General features: G+C 44.0%; 31 non-coding genes across 31 annotated transcripts; all 31 read right to left on the bottom strand.

Annotated features, from left to right (window-relative positions):
- Positions 1-308: 308 nt before the first annotated feature.
- On the bottom strand, positions 309-380 carry TRNAQ-UUG (transfer RNA glutamine (anticodon UUG)). Its single transcript has one exon. It is a non-coding gene; the product is annotated as a tRNA-Gln (tRNA).
- A 380-nt stretch (positions 381-760) lies between these two features.
- On the bottom strand, positions 761-832 carry TRNAQ-UUG (transfer RNA glutamine (anticodon UUG)). The gene has a single exon. It is a non-coding gene; the product is annotated as a tRNA-Gln (tRNA).
- A 902-nt stretch (positions 833-1,734) lies between these two features.
- Positions 1,735-1,806, bottom strand: TRNAQ-UUG (transfer RNA glutamine (anticodon UUG)). Its single transcript has one exon. It is a non-coding gene; the product is annotated as a tRNA-Gln (tRNA).
- Positions 1,807-2,186: 380 nt separating this feature from the next.
- On the bottom strand, positions 2,187-2,258 carry TRNAQ-UUG (transfer RNA glutamine (anticodon UUG)). Its single transcript has one exon. It is a non-coding gene; the product is annotated as a tRNA-Gln (tRNA).
- A 916-nt stretch (positions 2,259-3,174) lies between these two features.
- Positions 3,175-3,246, bottom strand: TRNAQ-UUG (transfer RNA glutamine (anticodon UUG)). Its single transcript has one exon. It is a non-coding gene; the product is annotated as a tRNA-Gln (tRNA).
- A 380-nt stretch (positions 3,247-3,626) lies between these two features.
- On the bottom strand, positions 3,627-3,698 carry TRNAQ-UUG (transfer RNA glutamine (anticodon UUG)). The gene has a single exon. It is a non-coding gene; the product is annotated as a tRNA-Gln (tRNA).
- Positions 3,699-5,052: 1,354 nt separating this feature from the next.
- Positions 5,053-5,124, bottom strand: TRNAQ-UUG (transfer RNA glutamine (anticodon UUG)). Its single transcript has one exon. It is a non-coding gene; the product is annotated as a tRNA-Gln (tRNA).
- A 379-nt stretch (positions 5,125-5,503) lies between these two features.
- TRNAQ-UUG (transfer RNA glutamine (anticodon UUG)) lies at positions 5,504-5,575 on the bottom strand. The gene has a single exon. It is a non-coding gene; the product is annotated as a tRNA-Gln (tRNA).
- Positions 5,576-6,478: 903 nt separating this feature from the next.
- Positions 6,479-6,550, bottom strand: TRNAQ-UUG (transfer RNA glutamine (anticodon UUG)). The gene has a single exon. It is a non-coding gene; the product is annotated as a tRNA-Gln (tRNA).
- A 380-nt stretch (positions 6,551-6,930) lies between these two features.
- Positions 6,931-7,002, bottom strand: TRNAQ-UUG (transfer RNA glutamine (anticodon UUG)). Its single transcript has one exon. It is a non-coding gene; the product is annotated as a tRNA-Gln (tRNA).
- A 902-nt stretch (positions 7,003-7,904) lies between these two features.
- On the bottom strand, positions 7,905-7,976 carry TRNAQ-UUG (transfer RNA glutamine (anticodon UUG)). The gene has a single exon. It is a non-coding gene; the product is annotated as a tRNA-Gln (tRNA).
- A 380-nt stretch (positions 7,977-8,356) lies between these two features.
- On the bottom strand, positions 8,357-8,428 carry TRNAQ-UUG (transfer RNA glutamine (anticodon UUG)). Its single transcript has one exon. It is a non-coding gene; the product is annotated as a tRNA-Gln (tRNA).
- A 902-nt stretch (positions 8,429-9,330) lies between these two features.
- Positions 9,331-9,402, bottom strand: TRNAQ-UUG (transfer RNA glutamine (anticodon UUG)). Its single transcript has one exon. It is a non-coding gene; the product is annotated as a tRNA-Gln (tRNA).
- Positions 9,403-9,782: 380 nt separating this feature from the next.
- On the bottom strand, positions 9,783-9,854 carry TRNAQ-UUG (transfer RNA glutamine (anticodon UUG)). Its single transcript has one exon. It is a non-coding gene; the product is annotated as a tRNA-Gln (tRNA).
- A 902-nt stretch (positions 9,855-10,756) lies between these two features.
- On the bottom strand, positions 10,757-10,828 carry TRNAQ-UUG (transfer RNA glutamine (anticodon UUG)). The gene has a single exon. It is a non-coding gene; the product is annotated as a tRNA-Gln (tRNA).
- A 903-nt stretch (positions 10,829-11,731) lies between these two features.
- TRNAQ-UUG (transfer RNA glutamine (anticodon UUG)) lies at positions 11,732-11,803 on the bottom strand. Its single transcript has one exon. It is a non-coding gene; the product is annotated as a tRNA-Gln (tRNA).
- A 380-nt stretch (positions 11,804-12,183) lies between these two features.
- Positions 12,184-12,255, bottom strand: TRNAQ-UUG (transfer RNA glutamine (anticodon UUG)). The gene has a single exon. It is a non-coding gene; the product is annotated as a tRNA-Gln (tRNA).
- A 902-nt stretch (positions 12,256-13,157) lies between these two features.
- On the bottom strand, positions 13,158-13,229 carry TRNAQ-UUG (transfer RNA glutamine (anticodon UUG)). The gene has a single exon. It is a non-coding gene; the product is annotated as a tRNA-Gln (tRNA).
- Positions 13,230-13,609: 380 nt separating this feature from the next.
- On the bottom strand, positions 13,610-13,681 carry TRNAQ-UUG (transfer RNA glutamine (anticodon UUG)). The gene has a single exon. It is a non-coding gene; the product is annotated as a tRNA-Gln (tRNA).
- A 902-nt stretch (positions 13,682-14,583) lies between these two features.
- Positions 14,584-14,655, bottom strand: TRNAQ-UUG (transfer RNA glutamine (anticodon UUG)). The gene has a single exon. It is a non-coding gene; the product is annotated as a tRNA-Gln (tRNA).
- Positions 14,656-15,035: 380 nt separating this feature from the next.
- Positions 15,036-15,107, bottom strand: TRNAQ-UUG (transfer RNA glutamine (anticodon UUG)). Its single transcript has one exon. It is a non-coding gene; the product is annotated as a tRNA-Gln (tRNA).
- A 902-nt stretch (positions 15,108-16,009) lies between these two features.
- On the bottom strand, positions 16,010-16,081 carry TRNAQ-UUG (transfer RNA glutamine (anticodon UUG)). The gene has a single exon. It is a non-coding gene; the product is annotated as a tRNA-Gln (tRNA).
- Positions 16,082-16,461: 380 nt separating this feature from the next.
- Positions 16,462-16,533, bottom strand: TRNAQ-UUG (transfer RNA glutamine (anticodon UUG)). The gene has a single exon. It is a non-coding gene; the product is annotated as a tRNA-Gln (tRNA).
- A 902-nt stretch (positions 16,534-17,435) lies between these two features.
- Positions 17,436-17,507, bottom strand: TRNAQ-UUG (transfer RNA glutamine (anticodon UUG)). The gene has a single exon. It is a non-coding gene; the product is annotated as a tRNA-Gln (tRNA).
- A 380-nt stretch (positions 17,508-17,887) lies between these two features.
- Positions 17,888-17,959, bottom strand: TRNAQ-UUG (transfer RNA glutamine (anticodon UUG)). The gene has a single exon. It is a non-coding gene; the product is annotated as a tRNA-Gln (tRNA).
- Positions 17,960-18,861: 902 nt separating this feature from the next.
- Positions 18,862-18,933, bottom strand: TRNAQ-UUG (transfer RNA glutamine (anticodon UUG)). Its single transcript has one exon. It is a non-coding gene; the product is annotated as a tRNA-Gln (tRNA).
- A 380-nt stretch (positions 18,934-19,313) lies between these two features.
- On the bottom strand, positions 19,314-19,385 carry TRNAQ-UUG (transfer RNA glutamine (anticodon UUG)). The gene has a single exon. It is a non-coding gene; the product is annotated as a tRNA-Gln (tRNA).
- A 1,354-nt stretch (positions 19,386-20,739) lies between these two features.
- Positions 20,740-20,811, bottom strand: TRNAQ-UUG (transfer RNA glutamine (anticodon UUG)). Its single transcript has one exon. It is a non-coding gene; the product is annotated as a tRNA-Gln (tRNA).
- A 379-nt stretch (positions 20,812-21,190) lies between these two features.
- TRNAQ-UUG (transfer RNA glutamine (anticodon UUG)) lies at positions 21,191-21,262 on the bottom strand. Its single transcript has one exon. It is a non-coding gene; the product is annotated as a tRNA-Gln (tRNA).
- Positions 21,263-22,164: 902 nt separating this feature from the next.
- On the bottom strand, positions 22,165-22,236 carry TRNAQ-UUG (transfer RNA glutamine (anticodon UUG)). Its single transcript has one exon. It is a non-coding gene; the product is annotated as a tRNA-Gln (tRNA).
- Positions 22,237-22,616: 380 nt separating this feature from the next.
- TRNAQ-UUG (transfer RNA glutamine (anticodon UUG)) lies at positions 22,617-22,688 on the bottom strand. The gene has a single exon. It is a non-coding gene; the product is annotated as a tRNA-Gln (tRNA).
- Positions 22,689-22,699: the final 11 nt, after the last annotated feature.

Raw genomic sequence — 22,699 nt, forward strand, 5'->3', positions numbered from 1 at the left:
GAGTTGAGAGGAATGGCTAGAAGATGAATTTCCCTAATTGTCATGTTTTGCTAAATCTGAGCAAAAAAGACAACTTAGCTTCTTCCTCCTGTTCCTGGTAAAAGTACTTAGGGTTGCAGATATTCTTTTTAAATACAGCTCTCTGTGTCATCAGTATGCTTTGGCAATTGGCTGGACCTGGGCAGCTGGCTACGCTCACAATTTTCACAACTAGCCACATTAGCAACAACTTCTGCTGTCATTGGCCTTTGTAGCCGTAAGACACAAATTGAAATTCCAAGATGAAATCTGCAATGAGCCTCTAAAGAAGGTCCCACCGAGATTCGAACTCGGATCGCTGGATTCAAAGTCCAGAGTGCTAACCATTACACCATGGAACCCTTGGGGCATGCTCAACTGCTCTCTATTTTGCTGGATACATATGTCCGTAGGTTAAGCCCCCTATCCCTTTAACTCCATTACATTTGAATCTTAAAAGAACTTAACCTGAGACCAACTCCAGAACATGTTGCATACCAGGGGGAGAGAAAAGGTCAAAAAGACCTCTCCAAGTCAAAACTAATGTATCTGCTGCAGGTTTGCCTGGTAGTGGCCTTTAGGAGATAACAAATGATCTGTGATTAGCACATCTGGGTGGCTGGCTACGCTCACTATTTTCACAACCAGCCACGTTAGCAACAACTTCTGCTGTCACTGGCCTTTGTGGCCGTAAGAAACAAATTGAAATTCCAAGATGAAATCTGCAATGAGACTCTGATGAAGGTTCCACCGAGATTTGATCTCGGATCACTGGATTCAAAGTCCAGAGTGCTAACCATTACACCATGGAACCCTTGGGCATGCTCAACTGCTCTCTATTTTGCTGTATACAGATGTCCGTAGGTTAAGCCCCCTATCCCTTTAACTCCATTAAAATTGAATCTTAAAAGAACTTAACCTGAGACCAACTCCAGAACATGTTGCATACCAGGGGGAGAGAAAAGGTCAAAAAGACCTCTCCAAGGCAAAACTAATGTATCTGCTGCAAGTTTGCCTGGTGGTGGGCTTTAGGAGAGAACAAATGATCTGTGATTAGCACACTGGGCTCGCTGGCCTACGCCTTTCAAAACTGCTGGCCCGCAGATGTATTCTTTGCAGGACAAGAGTTCAGGAACTGTTTATGATGGAGGAGGTCTAGAGATGGTGCAAGCATAATTGGAGTTTCTGGAGTGAGTAATGGGAGAACAGGAAATCAAGGCCTTTGGGGCCAAAATGGGATGCTGGCAATCACTGTGGAAGAGTAGAGATGAGGCCTGTTGAGAACTTTGAAGATGCAAGAAACTGGGAGAAATAGATACACCAGTGTTAAATTCCACAGGTGGCGTGAAGCATCCATATCCTCTGAACTTGAAAACTTGTCTTTGGACAGAAAACTTTGACAAAGATGGAGTTGAGAGGAATGGCTAGAAGATGAATTTCCCTAATTGTCATGTTTTGCTAAATCTGAGCAAAAAAGACAACTTAGCTTCTTCCTCCTGTTCCTGGTAAAAGTACTTAGGGTTGCAGATATTCTTTTTAAATACAGCTCTCTGTGTCATCAGTATGCTTTGGCAATTGGCTGGACCTGGGCAGCTGGCTACGCTCACAATTTTCACAACTAGCCACATTAGCAACAACTTCTGCTGTCATTGGCCTTTGTAGCCGTAAGACACAAATTGAAATTCCAAGATGAAATCTGCAATGAGCCTCTAAAGAAGGTCCCACCGAGATTCGAACTCGGATCGCTGGATTCAAAGTCCAGAGTGCTAACCATTACACCATGGAACCCTTGGGGCATGCTGAACTGCTCTCTATTTTGCTGGATACATATGTCCGTAGGTTAAGCCCCCTATCCCTTTAACTCCATTACATTTGAATCTTAAAAGAACTTAACCTGAGACCAACTCCAGAACATGTTGCATACCAGGGGGAGAGAAAAGGTCAAAAAGACCTCTCCAAGTCAAAACTAATGTATCTGCTGCAGGTTTGCCTGGTAGTGGCCTTTAGGAGATAACAAATGATCTGTGATTAGCACATCTGGGTGGCTGGCTACGCTCACTATTTTCACAACCAGCCACGCTAGCAACAACTTCTGCTGTCACTGGCCTTTGTGGCCGTAAGAAACAAATTGAAATTCCAAGATGAAATCTGCAATGAGACTCTGATGAAGGTTCCACCGAGATTTGATCTCGGATCACTGGATTCAAAGTCCAGAGTGCTAACCATTACACCATGGAACCCTTGGGCATGCTCAACTGCTCTCTATTTTGCTGTATACAGATGTCCGTAGGTTAAGCCCCCTATCCCTTTAACTCCATTAAAATTGAATCTTAAAAGAACTTAACCTGAGACCAACTCCAGAACATGTTGCATACCAGGGGGAGAGAAAAGGTCAAAAAGACCTCTCCAAGGCAAAACTAATGTATCTGCTGCAAGTTTGCCTGGTGGTGGGCTTTAGGAGAGAACAAATGATCTGTGATTAGCACACTGGGCTCGCTGGCCTACGCCTTTCAAAACTGCTGGCCCGCAGATGTATTCTTTGCAGGACAAGAGTTCAGGAACTGTTTATGATGGAGGAGGTCTAGAGATGGTGCAAGCATAATTGGAGTTTCTGGAGTGAGTAATGGGAGAACAGGAAATCAAGGCCTTTGGGGCCAAAATGGGATGCTGGCAATCACTGTGGAAGAGTAGAGATGAGGCCTGTTGAGAACTTTGAAGATGCAAGAAACTGGGAGAAATAGATACACCAGTGTTAAATTCCACAGGTGGCGTGAAGCATCCATATCCTCTGAACTTGAAAACTTGTCTTTGGACAGAAAACTTTGACAAAGATGGAGTTGAGAGGAATGGCTAGAAGATGAATTTCCCTAATTGTCATGTTTTGCTAAATCTGAGCAAAAAAGACAACTTAGCTTCTTCCTCCTATTCCTGGTAAAAGTACTTAGGGTTGCAGATATTCTTTTTAAATACAGCTCTCTGTGTCATCAGTATGCTTTGGCAATTGGCTGGACCTGGGCAGCTGGACCTGGGCAGCTGGCTACGCTCACAATTTTCACAACTAGCCACATTAGCAACAACTTCTGCTGTCATTGGCCTTTGTAGCCGTAAGACACAAATTGAAATTCCAAGATGAAATCTGCAATGAGCCTCTAAAGAAGGTCCCACCGAGATTCGAACTCGGATCGCTGGATTCAAAGTCCAGAGTGCTAACCATTACACCATGGAACCCTTGGGGCATGCTCAACTGCTCTCTATTTTGCTGGATACATTTGTCCGTAGGTTAAGCCCCCTATCCCTTTAACTCCATTACATTTGAATCTTAAAAGAACTTAACCTGAGACCAACTCCAGAACATGTTGCATACCAGGGGGAGAGAAAAGGTCAAAAAGACCTCTCCAAGTCAAAACTAATGTATCTGCTGCAGGTTTGCCTGGTAGTGGCCTTTAGGAGATAACAAATGATCTGTGATTAGCACATCTGGGTGGCTGGCTACGCTCACTATTTTCACAACCAGCCACGTTAGCAACAACTTCTGCTGTCACTGGCCTTTGTGGCCGTAAGAAACAAATTGAAATTCCAAGATGAAATCTGCAATGAGACTCTGATGAAGGTTCCACCGAGATTTGATCTCGGATCACTGGATTCAAAGTCCAGAGTGCTAACCATTACACCATGGAACCCTTGGGCATGCTCAACTGCTCTCTATTTTGCTGTATACAGATGTCCGTAGGTTAAGCCCCCTATCCCTTTAACTCCATTAAAATTGAATCTTAAAAGAACTTAACCTGAGACCAACTCCAGAACATGTTGCATACCAGGGGGAGAGAAAAGGTCAAAAAGACCTCTCCAAGGCAAAACTAATGTATCTGCTGCAAGTTTGCCTGGTGGTGGGCTTTAGGAGAGAACAAATGATCTGTGATTAGCACACTGGGCTCGCTGGCCTACGCCTTTCAAAACTGCTGGCCCGCAGATGTATTCTTTGCAGGACAAGAGTTCAGAAACTGTTTATGATGGAGGAGGTCTAGAGATGGTGCAAGCATAATTGGAGTTTCTGGAGTGAGTAATGGGAGAACAGGAAATCAAGGCCTTTGGGGCCAAAATGGGATGCTGGCAATCACTGTGGAAGAGTAGAGATGAGGCCTGTTGAGAACTTTGAAGATGCAAGAAACTGGGAGAAATAGATACACCAGTGTTAAATTCCACAGGTGGCGTGAAGCATCCATATCCTCTGAACTTGAAAACTTGTCTTTGGACAGAAAACTTTGACAAAGATGGAGTTGAGAGGAATGGCTAGAAGATGAATTTCCCTAATTGTCATGTTTTGCTAAATCTGAGCAAAAAAGACAACTTAGCTTCTTCCTCCTGTTCCTGGTAAAAGTACTTAGGGTTGCAGATATTCTTTTTAAATACAGCTCTCTGTGTCATCAGTATGCTTTGGCAATTGGCTGGACCTGGGCAGCTGGCTACGCTCACAATTTTCACAACTAGCCACATTAGCAACAACTTCTGCTGTCATTGGCCTTTGTAGCCGTAAGACACAAATTGAAATTCCAAGATGAAATCTGCAATGAGCCTCTAAAGAAGGTCCCACCGAGATTCGAACTCGGATCGCTGGATTCAAAGTCCAGAGTGCTAACCATTACACCAAGGAACCCTTGGGGCATGCTCAACTGCTCTCTATTTTGCTGGATACATATGTCCGTAGGTTAAGCCCCCTATCCCTTTAACTCCATTACATTTGAATCTTAAAAGAACTTAACCTGAGACCAACTCCAGAACATGTTGCATACCAGGGGGAGAGAAAAGGTCAAAAAGACCTCTCCAAGGCAAAACTAATGTATCTGCTGCAGGTTTGCCTGGTAGTGGCCTTTAGGAGATAACAAATGATCTGTGATTAGCACATCTGGGTGGCTGGCTACGCTCACTATTTTCACAACCAGCCACGTTAGCAACAACTTCTGCTGTCACTGGCCTTTGTGGCCGTAAGACACAAATTGAAATTCCAAGACGAAATCTGCAATGAGCCTCTAAGGAAGGTCCCACCGAGATTCGAACTCAGATCGCTGGATTCAAAGTCCAGAGTGCTAACCATTACACCATGGAACCCTTGGGCATGCTCAACTGCTCTCTATTTTGCTGTATACATATGTCCGTAGGTTAAGCCCCCTATCCCTTTAACTCCATTAAAATTGAATCTTAAAAGAACTTAACCTGAGACCAACTCCAGAACATGTTGCATACCAGGGGGAGAGAAAAGGTCAAAAAGACCTCTCCAAGTCAAAACTAATGTATCTGCTGCAGGTTTGCCTGGTAGTGGCCTTTAGGAGATAACAAATGATCTGTGATTAGCACATCTGGGTGGCTGGCTACGCTCACTATTTTCACAACCAGCCACGTTAGCAACAACTTCTGCTGTCACTGGCCTTTGTGGCCGTAAGAAACAAATTGAAATTCCAAGATGAAATCTGCAATGAGACTCTGATGAAGGTTCCACCGAGATTTGATCTCGGATCACTGGATTCAAAGTCCAGAGTGCTAACCATTACACCATGGAACCCTTGGGCATGCTCAACTGCTCTCTATTTTGCTGTATACATATGTCCGTAGGTTAAGCCCCCCTATCCCTTTAACTCCATTAAAATTGAATCTTAAAAGAACTTAACCTGAGACCAACTCCAGAACATGTTGCATACCAGGGGGAGAGAAAAGGTCAAAAAGACCTCTCCAAGGCAAAACTAATGTATCTGCTGCAAGTTTGCCTGGTGGTGGGCTTTAGGAGAGAACAAATGATCTGTGATTAGCACACTGGGCTCGCTGGCCTACGCCTTTCAAAACTGCTGGCCCGCAGATGTATTCTTTGCAGGACAAGTGTTCAGGAACTGTTTATGATGGAGGAGGTCCAGAGATGGTGCAAGCATAATTGGAGTTTCTGGAGTGAGTAATGGGAGAACAGGAAATCAAGGCCTTTGGGGCCAAAATGGGATGCTGGCAATCACTGTGGAAGAGTAGAGATGAGGCCTGTTGAGAACTTTGAAGATGCAAGAAACTGGGAGAAATAGATACACCAGTGTTAAATTCCACAGGTGGCGTGAAGCATCCATATCCTCTGAACTTGAAAACTTGTCTTTGGACAGAAAACTTTGACAAAGATGGAGTTGAGAGGAATGGCTAGAAGATGAATTTCCCTAATTGTCATGTTTTGCTAAATCTGAGCAAAAAAGACAACTTAGCTTCTTCCTCCTGTTCCTGGTAAAAGTACTTAGGGTTGCAGATATTCTTTTTAAATACAGCTCTCTGTGTCATCAGTATGCTTTGGCAATTGGCTGGACCTGGGCAGCTGGCTACGCTCACAATTTTCACAACTAGCCACATTAGCAACAACTTCTGCTGTCATTGGCCTTTGTAGCCGTAAGACACAAATTGAAATTCCAAGATGAAATCTGCAATGAGCCTCTAAAGAAGGTCCCACCGAGATTCGAACTCGGATCGCTGGATTCAAAGTCCAGAGTGCTAACCATTACACCATGGAACCCTTGGGGCATGCTCAACTGCTCTCTATTTTGCTGGATACATATGTCCGTAGGTTAAGCCCCCTATCCCTTTAACTCCATTACATTTGAATCTTAAAAGAACTTAACCTGAGACCAACTCCAGAACATGTTGCATACCAGGGGGAGAGAAAAGGTCAAAAAGACCTCTCCAAGTCAAAACTAATGTATCTGCTGCAGGTTTGCCTGGTAGTGGCCTTTAGGAGATAACAAATGATCTGTGATTAGCACATCTGGGTGGCTGGCTACGCTCACTATTTTCACAACCAGCCACGTTAGCAACAACTTCTGCTGTCACTGGCCTTTGTGGCCGTAAGAAACAAATTGAAATTCCAAGATGAAATCTGCAATGAGACTCTGATGAAGGTTCCACCGAGATTTGATCTCGGATCACTGGATTCAAAGTCCAGAGTGCTAACCATTACACCATGGAACCCTTGGGCATGCTCAACTGCTCTCTATTTTGCTGTATACATATGTCCTTAGGTTAAGCCCCCTATCCCTTTAACTCCATTAAAATTGAATCTTAAAAGAACTTAACCTGAGACCAAATCCAGAACATGTTGCATACCAGGGGGAGAGAAAAGGTCAAAAAGACCTCTCCAAGGCAAAACTAATGTATCTGCTGCAAGTTTGCCTGGTGGTGGGCTTTAGGAGAGAACAAATGATCTGTGATTAGCACACTGGGCTCGCTGGCCTACGCCTTTCAAAACTGCTGGCCCGCAGATGTATTCTTTGCAGGACAAGAGTTCAGAAACTGTTTATGATGGAGGAGGTCTAGAGATGGTGCAAGCATAATTGGAGTTTCTGGAGTGAGTAATGGGAGAACAGGAAATCAAGGCCTTTGGGGCCAAAATGGGATGCTGGCAATCACTGTGGAAGAGTAGAGATGAGGCCTGTTGAGAACTTTGAAGATGCAAGAAACTGGGAGAAATAGATACACCAGTGTTAAATTCCACAGGTGGCGTGAAGCATCCATATCCTCTGAACTTGAAAACTTGTCTTTGAACAGAAAACTTTGACAAAGATGGAGTTGAGAGGAATGGCTAGAAGATGAATTTCCCTAATTGTCATGTTTTGCTAAATCTGAGCAAAAAAGACAACTTAGCTTCTTCCTCCTGTTCCTGGTAAAAGTACTTAGGGTTGCAGATATTCTTTTTAAATACAGCTCTCTGTGTCATCAGTATGCTTTGGCAATTGGCTGGACCTGGGCAGCTGGCTACGCTCACAATTTTCACAACTAGCCACATTAGCAACAACTTCTGCTGTCATTGGCCTTTGTAGCCGTAAGACACAAATTGAAATTCCAAGATGAAATCTGCAATGAGCCTCTAAAGAAGGTCCCACCAAGATTCGAACTCGGATCGCTGGATTCAAAGTCCAGAGTGCTAACCATTACACCATGGAACCCTTGGGGCATGCTCAACTGCTCTCTATTTTGCTGGATACATATGTCCGTAGGTTAAGCCCCCTATCCCTTTAACTCCATTACATTTGAATCTTAAAAGAACTTAACCTGAGACCAACTCCAGAACATGTTGCATACCAGGGGGAGAGAAAAGGTCAAAAAGACCTCTCCAAGTCAAAACTAATGTATCTGCTGCAGGTTTGCCTGGTAGTGGCCTTTAGGAGATAACAAATGATCTGTGATTAGCACATCTGGGTGGCTGGCTACGCTCACTATTTTCACAACCAGCCACGTTAGCAACAACTTCTGCTGTCACTGGCCTTTGTGGCCGTAAGAAACAAATTGAAATTCCAAGATGAAATCTGCAATGAGACTCTGATGAAGGTTCCACCGAGATTTGATCTCGGATCACTGGATTCAAAGTCCAGAGTGCTAACCATTACACCATGGAACCCTTGGGCATGCTCAACTGCTCTCTATTTTGCTGTATACATATGTCCTTAGGTTAAGCCCCCTATCCCTTTAACTCCATTAAAATTGAATCTTAAAAGAACTTAACCTGAGACCAACTCCAGAACATGTTGCATACCAGGGGGAGAGAAAAGGTCAAAAAGACCTCTCCAAGGCAAAACTAATGTATCTGCTGCAAGTTTGCCTGGTGGTGGGCTTTAGGAGAGAACAAATGATCTGTGATTAGCACACTGGGCTCGCTGGCCTACGCCTTTCAAAACTGCTGGCCCGCAGATGTATTCTTTGCAGGACAAGAGTTCAGAAACTGTTTATGATGGAGGAGGTCTAGAGATGGTGCAAGCATAATTGGAGTTTCTGGAGTGAGTAATGGGAGAACAGGAAATCAAGGCCTTTGGGGCCAAAATGGGATGCTGGCAATCACTGTGGAAGAGTAGAGATGAGGCCTGTTGAGAACTTTGAAGATGCAAGAAACTGGGAGAAATAGATACACCAGTGTTAAATTCCACAGGTGGCATGAAGCATCCATATCCTCTGAACTTGAAAACTTGTCTTTGAACAGAAAACTTTGACAAAGATGGAGTTGAGAGGAATGGCTAGAAGATGAATTTCCCTAATTGTCATGTTTTGCTAAATCTGAGCAAAAAAGACAACTTAGCTTCTTCCTCCTGTTCCTGGTAAAAGTACTTAGGGTTGCAGATATTCTTTTTAAATACAGCTCTCTGTGTCATCAGTATGCTTTGGCAATTGGCTGGACCTGGGCAGCTGGCTACGCTCACAATTTTCACAACTAGCCACATTAGCAACAACTTCTGCTGTCATTGGCCTTTGTAGCCGTAAGACACAAATTGAAATTCCAAGATGAAATCTGCAATGAGCCTCTAAAGAAGGTCCCACCGAGATTCGAACTCGGATCGCTGGATTCAAAGTCCAGAGTGCTAACCATTACACCATGGAACCCTTGGGGCATGCTCAACTGCTCTCTATTTTGCTGGATACATATGTCCGTAGGTTAAGCCCCCTATCCCTTTAACTCCATTACATTTGAATCTTAAAAGAACTTAACCTGAGACCAACTCCAGAACATGTTGCATACCAGGGGGAGAGAAAAGGTCAAAAAGACCTCTCCAAGTCAAAACTAATGTATCTGCTGCAGGTTTGCCTGGTAGTGGCCTTTAGGAGATAACAAATGATCTGTGATTAGCACATCTGGGTGGCTGGCTACGCTCACTATTTTCACAACCAGCCACGTTAGCAACAACTTCTAATGTCACTGGCCTTTGTGGCCGTAAGAAACAAATTGAAATTCCAAGATGAAATCTGCAATGAGACTCTGATGAAGGTTCCACCGAGATTTGATCTCGGATCACTGGATTCAAAGTCCAGAGTGCTAACCATTACACCATGGAACCCTTGGGCATGCTCAACTGCTCTCTATTTTGCTGTATACATATGTCCTTAGGTTAAGCCCCCTATCCCTTTAACTCCATTAAAATTGAATCTTAAAAGAACTTAACCTGAGACCAACTCCAGAACATGTTGCATACCAGGGGGAGAGAAAAGGTCAAAAAGACCTCTCCAAGGCAAAACTAATGTATCTGCTGCAAGTTTGCCTGGTGGTGGGCTTTAGGAGAGAACAAATGATCTGTGATTAGCACACTGGGCTCGCTGGCCTACGCCTTTCAAAACTGCTGGCCCGCAGATGTATTCTTTGCAGGACAAGAGTTCAGAAACTGTTTATGATGGAGGAGGTCTAGAGATGGTGCAAGCATAATTGGAGTTTCTGGAGTGAGTAATGGGAGAACAGGAAATCAAGGCCTTTGGGGCCAAAATGGGATGCTGGCAATCACTGTGGAAGAGTAGAGATGAGGCCTGTTGAGAACTTTGAAGATGCAAGAAACTGGGAGAAATAGATACACCAGTGTTAAATTCCACAGGTGGCGTGAAGCATCCATATCCTCTGAACTTGAAAACTTGTCTTTGGACAGAAAACTTTGACAAAGATGGAGTTGAGAGGAATGGCTAGAAGATGAATTTCCCTAATTGTCATGTTTTGCTAAATCTGAGCAAAAAAGACAACTTAGCTTCTTCCTCCTGTTCCTGGTAAAAGTACTTAGGGTTGCAGATATTCTTTTTAAATACAGCTCTCTGTGTCATCAGTATGCTTTGGCAATTGGCTGGACCTGGGCAGCTGGCTACGCTCACAATTTTCACAACTAGCCACATTAGCAACAACTTCTGCTGTCATTGGCCTTTGTAGCCGTAAGACACAAATTGAAATTCCAAGATGAAATCTGCAATGAGCCTCTAAAGAAGGTCCCACCGAGATTCGAACTCGGATCGCTGGATTCAAAGTCCAGAGTGCTAACCATTACACCATGGAACCCTTGGGGCATGCTCAACTGCTCTCTATTTTGCTGGATACATATGTCCGTAGGTTAAGCCCCCTATCCCTTTAACTCCATTACATTTGAATCTTAAAAGAACTTAACCTGAGACCAACTCCAGAACATGTTGCATACCAGGGGGAGAGAAAAGGTCAAAAAGACCTCTCCAAGTCAAAACTAATGTATCTGCTGCAGGTTTGCCTGGTAGTGGCCTTTAGGAGATAACAAATGATCTGTGATTAGCACACTGGGCTCGCTGGCCTACGCCTTTCAAAACTGCTGGCCCGCAGATGTATTCTTTGCAGGACAAGAGTTCAGGAACTGTTTATGATGGAGGAGGTCTAGAGATGGTGCAAGCATAATTGGAGTTTCTGGAGTGAGTAATGGGAGAACAGGAAATCAAGGCCTTTGGGGCCAAAATGGGATGCTGGCAATCACTGTGGAAGAGTAGAGATGAGGCCTGTTGAGAACTTTGAAGATGCAAGAAACTGGGAGAAATAGATACACCAGTGTTAAATTCCACAGGTGGCGTGAAGCATCCATATCCTCTGAACTTGAAAACTTGTCTTTGGACAGAAAACTTTGACAAAGATGGAGTTGAGAGGAATGGCTAGAAGATGAATTTCCCTAATTGTCATGTTTTGCTAAATCTGAGCAAAAAAGACAACTTAGCTTCTTCCTCCTGTTCCTGGTAAAAGTACTTAGGGTTGCAGATATTCTTTTTAAATACAGCTCTCTGTGTCATCAGTATGCTTTGGCAATTGGCTGGACCTGGGCAGCTGGCTACGCTCACAATTTTCACAACTAGCCACATTAGCAACAACTTCTGCTGTCATTGGCCTTTGTAGCCGTAAGACACAAATTGAAATTCCAAGATGAAATCTGCAATGAGCCTCTAAAGAAGGTCCCACCGAGATTCGAACTCGGATCGCTGGATTCAAAGTCCAGAGTGCTAACCATTACACCATGGAACCCTTGGGGCATGCTCAACTGCTCTCTATTTTGCTGGATACATATGTCCGTAGGTTAAGCCCCCTATCCCTTTAACTCCATTACATTTGAATCTTAAAAGAACTTAACCTGAGACCGACTCCTGAACATGTTGCATACCAGGGGGAGAGAAAAGGTCAAAAAGACCTCTCCAAGTCAAAACTAATGTATCTGCTGCAGGTTTGCCTGGTAGTGGCCTTTAGGAGATAACAAATGATCTGTGATTAGCACATCTGGGTGGCTGGCTACGCTCACTATTTTCACAACCAGCCACGTTAGCAACAACTTCTGCTGTCACTGGCCTTTGTGGCCGTAAGAAACAAATTGAAATTCCAAGATGAAATCTGCAATGAGACTCTGATGAAGGTTCCACCGAGATTTGATCTCGGATCACTGGATTCAAAGTCCAGAGTGCTAACCATTACACCATGGAACCCTTGGGCATGCTCAACTGCTCTCTATTTTGCTGTATACATATGTCCGTAGGTTAAGCCCCCTATCCCTTTAACTCCATTAAAATTGAATCTTAAAAGAACTTAACCTGAGACCAACTCCAGAACATGTTGCATACCAGGGGGAGAGAAAAGGTCAAAAAGACCTCTCCAAGGCAAAACTAATGTATCTGCTGCAAGTTTGCCTGGTGGTGGGCTTTAGGAGAGAACAAATGATCTGTGATTAGCACACTGGGCTCGCTGGCCTACGCCTTTCAAAACTGCTGGCCCGCAGATGTATTCTTTGCAGGACAAGAGTTCAGAAACTGTTTATGATGGAGGAGGTCTAGAGATGGTGCAAGCATAATTGGAGTTTCTGGAGTGAGTAATGGGAGAACAGGAAATCAAGGCCTTTGGGGCCAAAATGGGATGCTGGCAATCACTGTGGAAGAGTAGAGATGAGGCCTGTTGAGAACTTTGAAGATGCAAGAAACTGGGAGAAATAGATACACCAGTGTTAAATTCCACAGGTGGCGTGAAGCATCCATATCCTCTGAACTTGAAAACTTGTCTTTGAACAGAAAACTTTGACAAAGATGGAGTTGAGAGGAATGGCTAGAAGATGAATTTCCCTAATTGTCATGTTTTGCTAAATCTGAGCAAAAAAGACAACTTAGCTTCTTCCTCCTGTTCCTGGTAAAAGTACTTAGGGTTGCAGATATTCTTTTTAAATACAGCTCTCTGTGTCATCAGTATGCTTTGGCAATTGGCTGGACTTGGGCAGCTGGCTACGCTCACAATTTTCACAACTAGCCACATTAGCAACAACTTCTGCTGTCATTGGCCTTTGTAGCCGTAAGACACAAATTGAAATTCCAAGATGAAATCTGCAATGAGCCTCTAAAGAAGGTCCCACCGAGATTCGAACTCGGATCGCTGGATTCAAAGTCCAGAGTGCTAACCATTACACCATGGAACCCTTGGGGCATGCTCAACTGCTCTCTATTTTGCTGGATACATATGTCCGTAGGTTAAGCCCCCTATCCCTTTAACTCCATTACATTTGAATCTTAAAAGAACTTAACCTGAGACCAACTCCAGAACATGTTGCATACCAGGGGGAGAGAAAAGGTCAAAAAGACCTCTCCAAGTCAAAACTAATGTATCTGCTGCAGGTTTGCCTGGTAGTGGCCTTTAGGAGATAACAAATGATCTGTGATTAGCACATCTGGGTGGCTGGCTACGCTCACTATTTTCACAACCAGCCACGTTAGCAACAACTTCTGCTGTCACTGGCCTTTGTGGCCGTAAGAAACAAATTGAAATTCCAAGATGAAATCTGCAATGAGACTCTGATGAAGGTTCCACCGAGATTTGATCTCGGATCACTGGATTCAAAGTCCAGAGTGCTAACCATTACACCATGGAACCCTTGGGCATGCTCAACTGCTCTCTATTTTGCTGTATACAGATGTCCGTAGGTTAAGCCCCCTATCCCTTTAACTCCATTAAAATTGAATCTTAAAAGAACTTAACCTGAGACCAACTCCAGAACATGTTGCATACCAGGGGGAGAGAAAAGGTCAAAAAGACCTCTCCAAGGCAAAACTAATGTATCTGCTGCAAGTTTGCCTGGTGGTGGGCTTTAGGAGAGAACAAATGATCTGTGATTAGCACACTGGGCTCGCTGGCCTACGCCTTTCAAAACTGCTGGCCCGCAGATGTATTCTTTGCAGGACAAGAGTTCAGGAACTGTTTATGATGGAGGAGGTCTAGAGATGGTGCAAGCATAATTGGAGTTTCTGGAGTGAGTAATGGGAGAACAGGAAATCAAGGCCTTTGGGGCCAAAATGGGATGCTGGCAATCACTGTGGAAGAGTAGAGATGAGGCCTGTTGAGAACTTTGAAGATGCAAGAAACTGGGAGAAATAGATACACCAGTGTTAAATTCCACAGGTGGCGTGAAGCATCCATATCCTCTGAACTTGAAAACTTGTCTTTGGACAGAAAACTTTGACAAAGATGGAGTTGAGAGGAATGGCTAGAAGATGAATTTCCCTAATTGTCATGTTTTGCTAAATCTGAGCAAAAAAGACAACTTAGCTTCTTCCTCCTGTTCCTGGTAAAAGTACTTAGGGTTGCAGATATTCTTTTTAAATACAGCTCTCTGTGTCATCAGTATGCTTTGGCAATTGGCTGGACCTGGGCAGCTGGCTACGCTCACAATTTTCACAACTAGCCACATTAGCAACAACTTCTGCTGTCATTGGCCTTTGTAGCCGTAAGACACAAATTGAAATTCCAAGATGAAATCTGCAATGAGCCTCTAAAGAAGGTCCCACCGAGATTCGAACTCGGATCGCTGGATTCAAAGTCCAGAGTGCTAACCATTACACCATGGAACCCTTGGGGCATGCTGAACTGCTCTCTATTTTGCTGGATACATATGTCCGTAGGTTAAGCCCCCTATCCCTTTAACTCCATTACATTTGAATCTTAAAAGAACTTAACCTGAGACCAACTCCAGAACATGTTGCATACCAGGGGGAGAGAAAAGGTCAAAAAGACCTCTCCAAGTCAAAACTAATGTATCTGCTGCAGGTTTGCCTGGTAGTGGCCTTTAGGAGATAACAAATGATCTGTGATTAGCACATCTGGGTGGCTGGCTACGCTCACTATTTTCACAACCAGCCACGTTAGCAACAACTTCTGCTGTCACTGGCCTTTGTGGCCGTAAGAAACAAATTGAAATTCCAAGATGAAATCTGCAATGAGACTCTGATGAAGGTTCCACCGAGATTTGATCTCGGATCACTGGATTCAAAGTCCAGAGTGCTAACCATTACACCATGGAACCCTTGGGCATGCTCAACTGCTCTCTATTTTGCTGTATACAGATGTCCGTAGGTTAAGCCCCCTATCCCTTTAACTCCATTAAAATTGAATCTTAAAAGAACTTAACCTGAGACCAACTCCAGAACATGTTGCATACCAGGGGGAGAGAAAAGGTCAAAAAGACCTCTCCAAGGCAAAACTAATGTATCTGCTGCAAGTTTGCCTGGTGGTGGGCTTTAGGAGAGAACAAATGATCTGTGATTAGCACACTGGGCTCGCTGGCCTACGCCTTTCAAAACTGCTGGCCCGCAGATGTATTCTTTGCAGGACAAGAGTTCAGGAACTGTTTATGATGGAGGAGGTCTAGAGATGGTGCAAGCATAATTGGAGTTTCTGGAGTGAGTAATGGGAGAACAGGAAATCAAGGCCTTTGGGGCCAAAATGGGATGCTGGCAATCACTGTGGAAGAGTAGAGATGAGGCCTGTTGAGAACTTTGAAGATGCAAGAAACTGGGAGAAATAGATACACCAGTGTTAAATTCCACAGGTGGCGTGAAGCATCCATATCCTCTGAACTTGAAAACTTGTCTTTGGACAGAAAACTTTGACAAAGATGGAGTTGAGAGGAATGGCTAGAAGATGAATTTCCCTAATTGTCATGTTTTGCTAAATCTGAGCAAAAAAGACAACTTAGCTTCTTCCTCCTATTCCTGGTAAAAGTACTTAGGGTTGCAGATATTCTTTTTAAATACAGCTCTCTGTGTCATCAGTATGCTTTGGCAATTGGCTGGACCTGGGCAGCTGGCTACGCTCACAATTTTCACAACTAGCCACATTAGCAACAACTTCTGCTGTCATTGGCCTTTGTAGCCGTAAGACACAAATTGAAATTCCAAGATGAAATCTGCAATGAGCCTCTAAAGAAGGTCCCACCGAGATTCGAACTCGGATCGCTGGATTCAAAGTCCAGAGTGCTAACCATTACACCATGGAACCCTTGGGGCATGCTCAACTGCTCTCTATTTTGCTGGATACATTTGTCCGTAGGTTAAGCCCCCTATCCCTTTAACTCCATTACATTTGAATCTTAAAAGAACTTAACCTGAGACCAACTCCAGAACATGTTGCATACCAGGGGGAGAGAAAAGGTCAAAAAGACCTCTCCAAGTCAAAACTAATGTATCTGCTGCAGGTTTGCCTGGTAGTGGCCTTTAGGAGATAACAAATGATCTGTGATTAGCACATCTGGGTGGCTGGCTACGCTCACTATTTTCACAACCAGCCACGTTAGCAACAACTTCTGCTGTCACTGGCCTTTGTGGCCGTAAGAAACAAATTGAAATTCCAAGATGAAATCTGCAATGAGACTCTGATGAAGGTTCCACCGAGATTTGATCTCGGATCACTGGATTCAAAGTCCAGAGTGCTAACCATTACACCATGGAACCCTTGGGCATGCTCAACTGCTCTCTATTTTGCTGTATACAGATGTCCGTAGGTTAAGCCCCCTATCCCTTTAACTCCATTAAAATTGAATCTTAAAAGAACTTAACCTGAGACCAACTCCAGAACATGTTGCATACCAGGGGGAGAGAAAAGGTCAAAAAGACCTCTCCAAGGCAAAACTAATGTATCTGCTGCAAGTTTGCCTGGTGGTGGGCTTTAGGAGAGAACAAATGATCTGTGATTAGCACACTGGGCTCGCTGGCCTACGCCTTTCAAAACTGCTGGCCCGCAGATGTATTCTTTGCAGGACAAGAGTTCAGGAACTGTTTATGATGGAGGAGGTCTAGAGATGGTGCAAGCATAATTGGAGTTTCTGGAGTGAGTAATGGGAGAACAGGAAATCAAGGCCTTTGGGGCCAAAATGGGATGCTGGCAATCACTGTGGAAGAGTAGAGATGAGGCCTGTTGAGAACTTTGAAGATGCAAGAAACTGGGAGAAATAGATACACCAGTGTTAAATTCCACAGGTGGCGTGAAGCATCCATATCCTCTGAACTTGAAAACTTGTCTTTGGACAGAAAACTTTGACAAAGATGGAGTTGAGAGGAATGGCTAGAAGATGAATTTCCCTAATTGTCATGTTTTGCTAAATCTGAGCAAAAAAGACAACTTAGCTTCTTCCTCCTGTTCCTGGTAAAAGTACTTAGGGTTGCAGATATTCTTTTTAAATACAGCTCTCTGTGTCATCAGTATGCTTTGGCAATTGGCTGGACCTGGGCAGCTGGCTACGCTCACAATTTTCACAACTAGCCACATTAGCAACAACTTCTGCTGTCATTGGCCTTTGTAGCCGTAAGACACAAATTGAAATTCCAAGATGAAATCTGCAATGAGCCTCTAAAGAAGGTCCCACCGAGATTCGAACTCGGATCGCTGGATTCAAAGTCCAGAGTGCTAACCATTACACCATGGAACCCTTGGGGCATGCTGAACTGCTCTCTATTTTGCTGGATACATATGTCCGTAGGTTAAGCCCCCTATCCCTTTAACTCCATTACATTTGAATCTTAAAAGAACTTAACCTGAGACCAACTCCAGAACATGTTGCATACCAGGGGGAGAGAAAAGGTCAAAAAGACCTCTCCAAGTCAAAACTAATGTATCTGCTGCAGGTTTGCCTGGTAGTGGCCTTTAGGAGATAACAAATGATCTGTGATTAGCACATCTGGGTGGCTGGCTACGCTCACTATTTTCACAACCAGCCACGTTAGCAACAACTTCTGCTGTCACTGGCCTTTGTGGCCGTAAGAAACAAATTGAAATTCCAAGATGAAATCTGCAATGAGACTCTGATGAAGGTTCCACCGAGATTTGATCTCGGATCACTGGATTCAAAGTCCAGAGTGCTAACCATTACACCATGGAACCCTTGGGCATGCTCAACTGCTCTCTATTTTGCTGTATACAGATGTCCGTAGGTTAAGCCCCCTATCCCTTTAACTCCATTAAAATTGAATCTTAAAAGAACTTAACCTGAGACCAACTCCAGAACATGTTGCATACCAGGGGGAGAGAAAAGGTCAAAAAGACCTCTCCAAGGCAAAACTAATGTATCTGCTGCAAGTTTGCCTGGTGGTGGGCTTTAGGAGAGAACAAATGATCTGTGATTAGCACACTGGGCTCGCTGGCCTACGCCTTTCAAAACTGCTGGCCCGCAGATGTATTCTTTGCAGGACAAGAGTTCAGGAACTGTTTATGATGGAGGAGGTCTAGAGATGGTGCAAGCATAATTGGAGTTTCTGGAGTGAGTAATGGGAGAACAGGAAATCAAGGCCTTTGGGGCCAAAATGGGATGCTGGCAATCACTGTGGAAGAGTAGAGATGAGGCCTGTTGAGAACTTTGAAGATGCAAGAAACTGGGAGAAATAGATACACCAGTGTTAAATTCCACAGGTGGCGTGAAGCATCCATATCCTCTGAACTTGAAAACTTGTCTTTGGACAGAAAACTTTGACAAAGATGGAGTTGAGAGGAATGGCTAGAAGATGAATTTCCCTAATTGTCATGTTTTGCTAAATCTGAGCAAAAAAGACAACTTAGCTTCTTCCTCCTATTCCTGGTAAAAGTACTTAGGGTTGCAGATATTCTTTTTAAATACAGCTCTCTGTGTCATCAGTATGCTTTGGCAATTGGCTGGACCTGGGCAGCTGGCTACGCTCACAATTTTCACAACTAGCCACATTAGCAACAACTTCTGCTGTCATTGGCCTTTGTAGCCGTAAGACACAAATTGAAATTCCAAGATGAAATCTGCAATGAGCCTCTAAAGAAGGTCCCACCGAGATTCGAACTCGGATCGCTGGATTCAAAGTCCAGAGTGCTAACCATTACACCATGGAACCCTTGGGGCATGCTCAACTGCTCTCTATTTTGCTGGATACATTTGTCCGTAGGTTAAGCCCCCTATCCCTTTAACTCCATTACATTTGAATCTTAAAAGAACTTAACCTGAGACCAACTCCAGAACATGTTGCATACCAGGGGGAGAGAAAAGGTCAAAAAGACCTCTCCAAGTCAAAACTAATGTATCTGCTGCAGGTTTGCCTGGTAGTGGCCTTTAGGAGATAACAAATGATCTGTGATTAGCACATCTGGGTGGCTGGCTACGCTCACTATTTTCACAACCAGCCACGTTAGCAACAACTTCTGCTGTCACTGGCCTTTGTGGCCGTAAGAAACAAATTGAAATTCCAAGATGAAATCTGCAATGAGACTCTGATGAAGGTTCCACCGAGATTTGATCTCGGATCACTGGATTCAAAGTCCAGAGTGCTAACCATTACACCATGGAACCCTTGGGCATGCTCAACTGCTCTCTATTTTGCTGTATACAGATGTCCGTAGGTTAAGCCCCCTATCCCTTTAACTCCATTAAAATTGAATCTTAAAAGAACTTAACCTGAGACCAACTCCAGAACATGTTGCATACCAGGGGGAGAGAAAAGGTCAAAAAGACCTCTCCAAGGCAAAACTAATGTATCTGCTGCAAGTTTGCCTGGTGGTGGGCTTTAGGAGAGAACAAATGATCTGTGATTAGCACACTGGGCTCGCTGGCCTACGCCTTTCAAAACTGCTGGCCCGCAGATGTATTCTTTGCAGGACAAGAGTTCAGAAACTGTTTATGATGGAGGAGGTCTAGAGATGGTGCAAGCATAATTGGAGTTTCTGGAGTGAGTAATGGGAGAACAGGAAATCAAGGCCTTTGGGGCCAAAATGGGATGCTGGCAATCACTGTGGAAGAGTAGAGATGAGGCCTGTTGAGAACTTTGAAGATGCAAGAAACTGGGAGAAATAGATACACCAGTGTTAAATTCCACAGGTGGCGTGAAGCATCCATATCCTCTGAACTTGAAAACTTGTCTTTGGACAGAAAACTTTGACAAAGATGGAGTTGAGAGGAATGGCTAGAAGATGAATTTCCCTAATTGTCATGTTTTGCTAAATCTGAGCAAAAAAGACAACTTAGCTTCTTCCTCCTGTTCCTGGTAAAAGTACTTAGGGTTGCAGATATTCTTTTTAAATACAGCTCTCTGTGTCATCAGTATGCTTTGGCAATTGGCTGGACCTGGGCAGCTGGCTACGCTCACAATTTTCACAACTAGCCACATTAGCAACAACTTCTGCTGTCATTGGCCTTTGTAGCCGTAAGACACAAATTGAAATTCCAAGATGAAATCTGCAATGAGCCTCTAAAGAAGGTCCCACCGAGATTCGAACTCGGATCGCTGGATTCAAAGTCCAGAGTGCTAACCATTACACCAAGGAACCCTTGGGGCATGCTCAACTGCTCTCTATTTTGCTGGATACATATGTCCGTAGGTTAAGCCCCCTATCCCTTTAACTCCATTACATTTGAATCTTAAAAGAACTTAACCTGAGACCAACTCCAGAACATGTTGCATACCAGGGGGAGAGAAAAGGTCAAAAAGACCTCTCCAAGGCAAAACTAATGTATCTGCTGCAGGTTTGCCTGGTAGTGGCCTTTAGGAGATAACAAATGATCTGTGATTAGCACATCTGGGTGGCTGGCTACGCTCACTATTTTCACAACCAGCCACGTTAGCAACAACTTCTGCTGTCACTGGCCTTTGTGGCCGTAAGACACAAATTGAAATTCCAAGATGAAATCTGCAATGAGCCTCTAAGGAAGGTCCCACCGAGATTCGAACTCAGATCGCTGGATTCAAAGTCCAGAGTGCTAACCATTACACCATGGAACCCTTGGGCATGCTCAACTGCTCTCTATTTTGCTGTATACATATGTCCGTAGGTTAAGCCCCCTATCCCTTTAACTCCATTAAAATTGAATCTTAAAAGAACTTAACCTGAGACCAACTCCAGAACATGTTGCATACCAGGGGGAGAGAAAAGGTCAAAAAGACCTCTCCAAGTCAAAACTAATGTATCTGCTGCAGGTTTGCCTGGTAGTGGCCTTTAGGAGATAACAAATGATCTGTGATTAGCACATCTGGGTGGCTGGCTACGCTCACTATTTTCACAACCAGCCACGTTAGCAACAACTTCTGCTGTCACTGGCCTTTGTGGCCGTAAGAAACAAATTGAAATTCCAAGATGAAATCTGCAATGAGACTCTGATGAAGGTTCCACCGAGATTTGATCTCGGATCACTGGATTCAAAGTCCAGAGTGCTAACCATTACACCATGGAACCCTTGGGCATGCTCAACTGCTCTCTATTTTGCTGTATACATATGTCCTTAGGTTAAGCCCCCTATCCCTTTAACTCCATTAAAATTGAATCTTAAAAGAACTTAACCTGAGACCAACTCCAGAACATGTTGCATACCAGGGGGAGAGAAAAGGTCAAAAAGACCTCTCCAAGGCAAAACTAATGTATCTGCTGCAAGTTTGCCTGGTGGTGGGCTTTAGGAGAGAACAAATGATCTGTGATTAGCACACTGGGCTCGCTGGCCTACGCCTTTCAAAACTGCTGGCCCGCAGATGTATTCTTTGCAGGACAAGAGTTCAGAAACTGTTTATGATGGAGGAGGTCTAGAGATGGTGCAAGCATAATTGGAGTTTCTGGAGTGAGTAATGGGAGAACAGGAAATCAAGGCCTTTGGGGCCAAAATGGGATGCTGGCAATCACTGTGGAAGAGTAGAGATGAGGCCTGTTGAGAACTTTGAAGATGCAAGAAACTGGGAGAAATAGATACACCAGTGTTAAATTCCACAGGTGGCGTGAAGCATCCATATCCTCTGAACTTGAAAACTTGTCTTTGAACAGAAAACTTTGACAAAGATGGAGTTGAGAGGAATGGCTAGAAGATGAATTTCCCTAATTGTCATGTTTTGCTAAATCTGAGCAAAAAAGACAACTTAGCTTCTTCCTCCTGTTCCTGGTAAAAGTACTTAGGGTTGCAGATATTCTTTTTAAATACAGCTCTCTGTGTCATCAGTATGCTTTGGCAATTGGCTGGACCTGGGCAGCTGGCTACGCTCACAATTTTCACAACTAGCCACATTAGCAACAACTTCTGCTGTCATTGGCCTTTGTAGCCGTAAGACACAAATTGAAATTCCAAGATGAAATCTGCAATGAGCCTCTAAAGAAGGTCCCACCGAGATTCGAACTCGGATCGCTGGATTCAAAGTCCAGAGTGCTAACCATTACACCATGGAACCCTTGGGGCATGCTGAACTGCTCTCTATTTTGCTGGATACATATGTCCGTAGGTTAAGCCCCCTATCCCTTTAACTCCATTACATTTGAATCTTAAAAGAACTTAACCTGAGACCAACTCCAGAACATGTTGCATACCAGGGGGAGAGAAAAGGTCAAAAAGACCTCTCCAAGTCAAAACTAATGTATCTGCTGCAGGTTTGCCTGGTAGTGGCCTTTAGGAGATAACAAATGATCTGTGATTAGCACATCTGGGTGGCTGGCTACGCTCACTATTTTCACAACCAGCCACGTTAGCAACAACTTCTGCTGTCACTGGCCTTTGTGGCCGTAAGAAACAAATTGAAATTCCAAGATGAAATCTGCAATGAGACTCTGATGAAGGTTCCACCGAGATTTGATCTCGGATCACTGGATTCAAAGTCCAGAGTGCTAACCATTACACCATGGAACCCTTGGGCATGC

This window comes from Lithobates pipiens, unplaced genomic scaffold (genome assembly GCF_037356315.1).
Source record: "Lithobates pipiens isolate NorthernLeopardFrog02 unplaced genomic scaffold, aLitPip1_a1.2 Scaffold_18, whole genome shotgun sequence".
Lineage (NCBI taxonomy): Eukaryota > Metazoa > Chordata > Amphibia > Anura > Ranidae > Lithobates > Lithobates pipiens.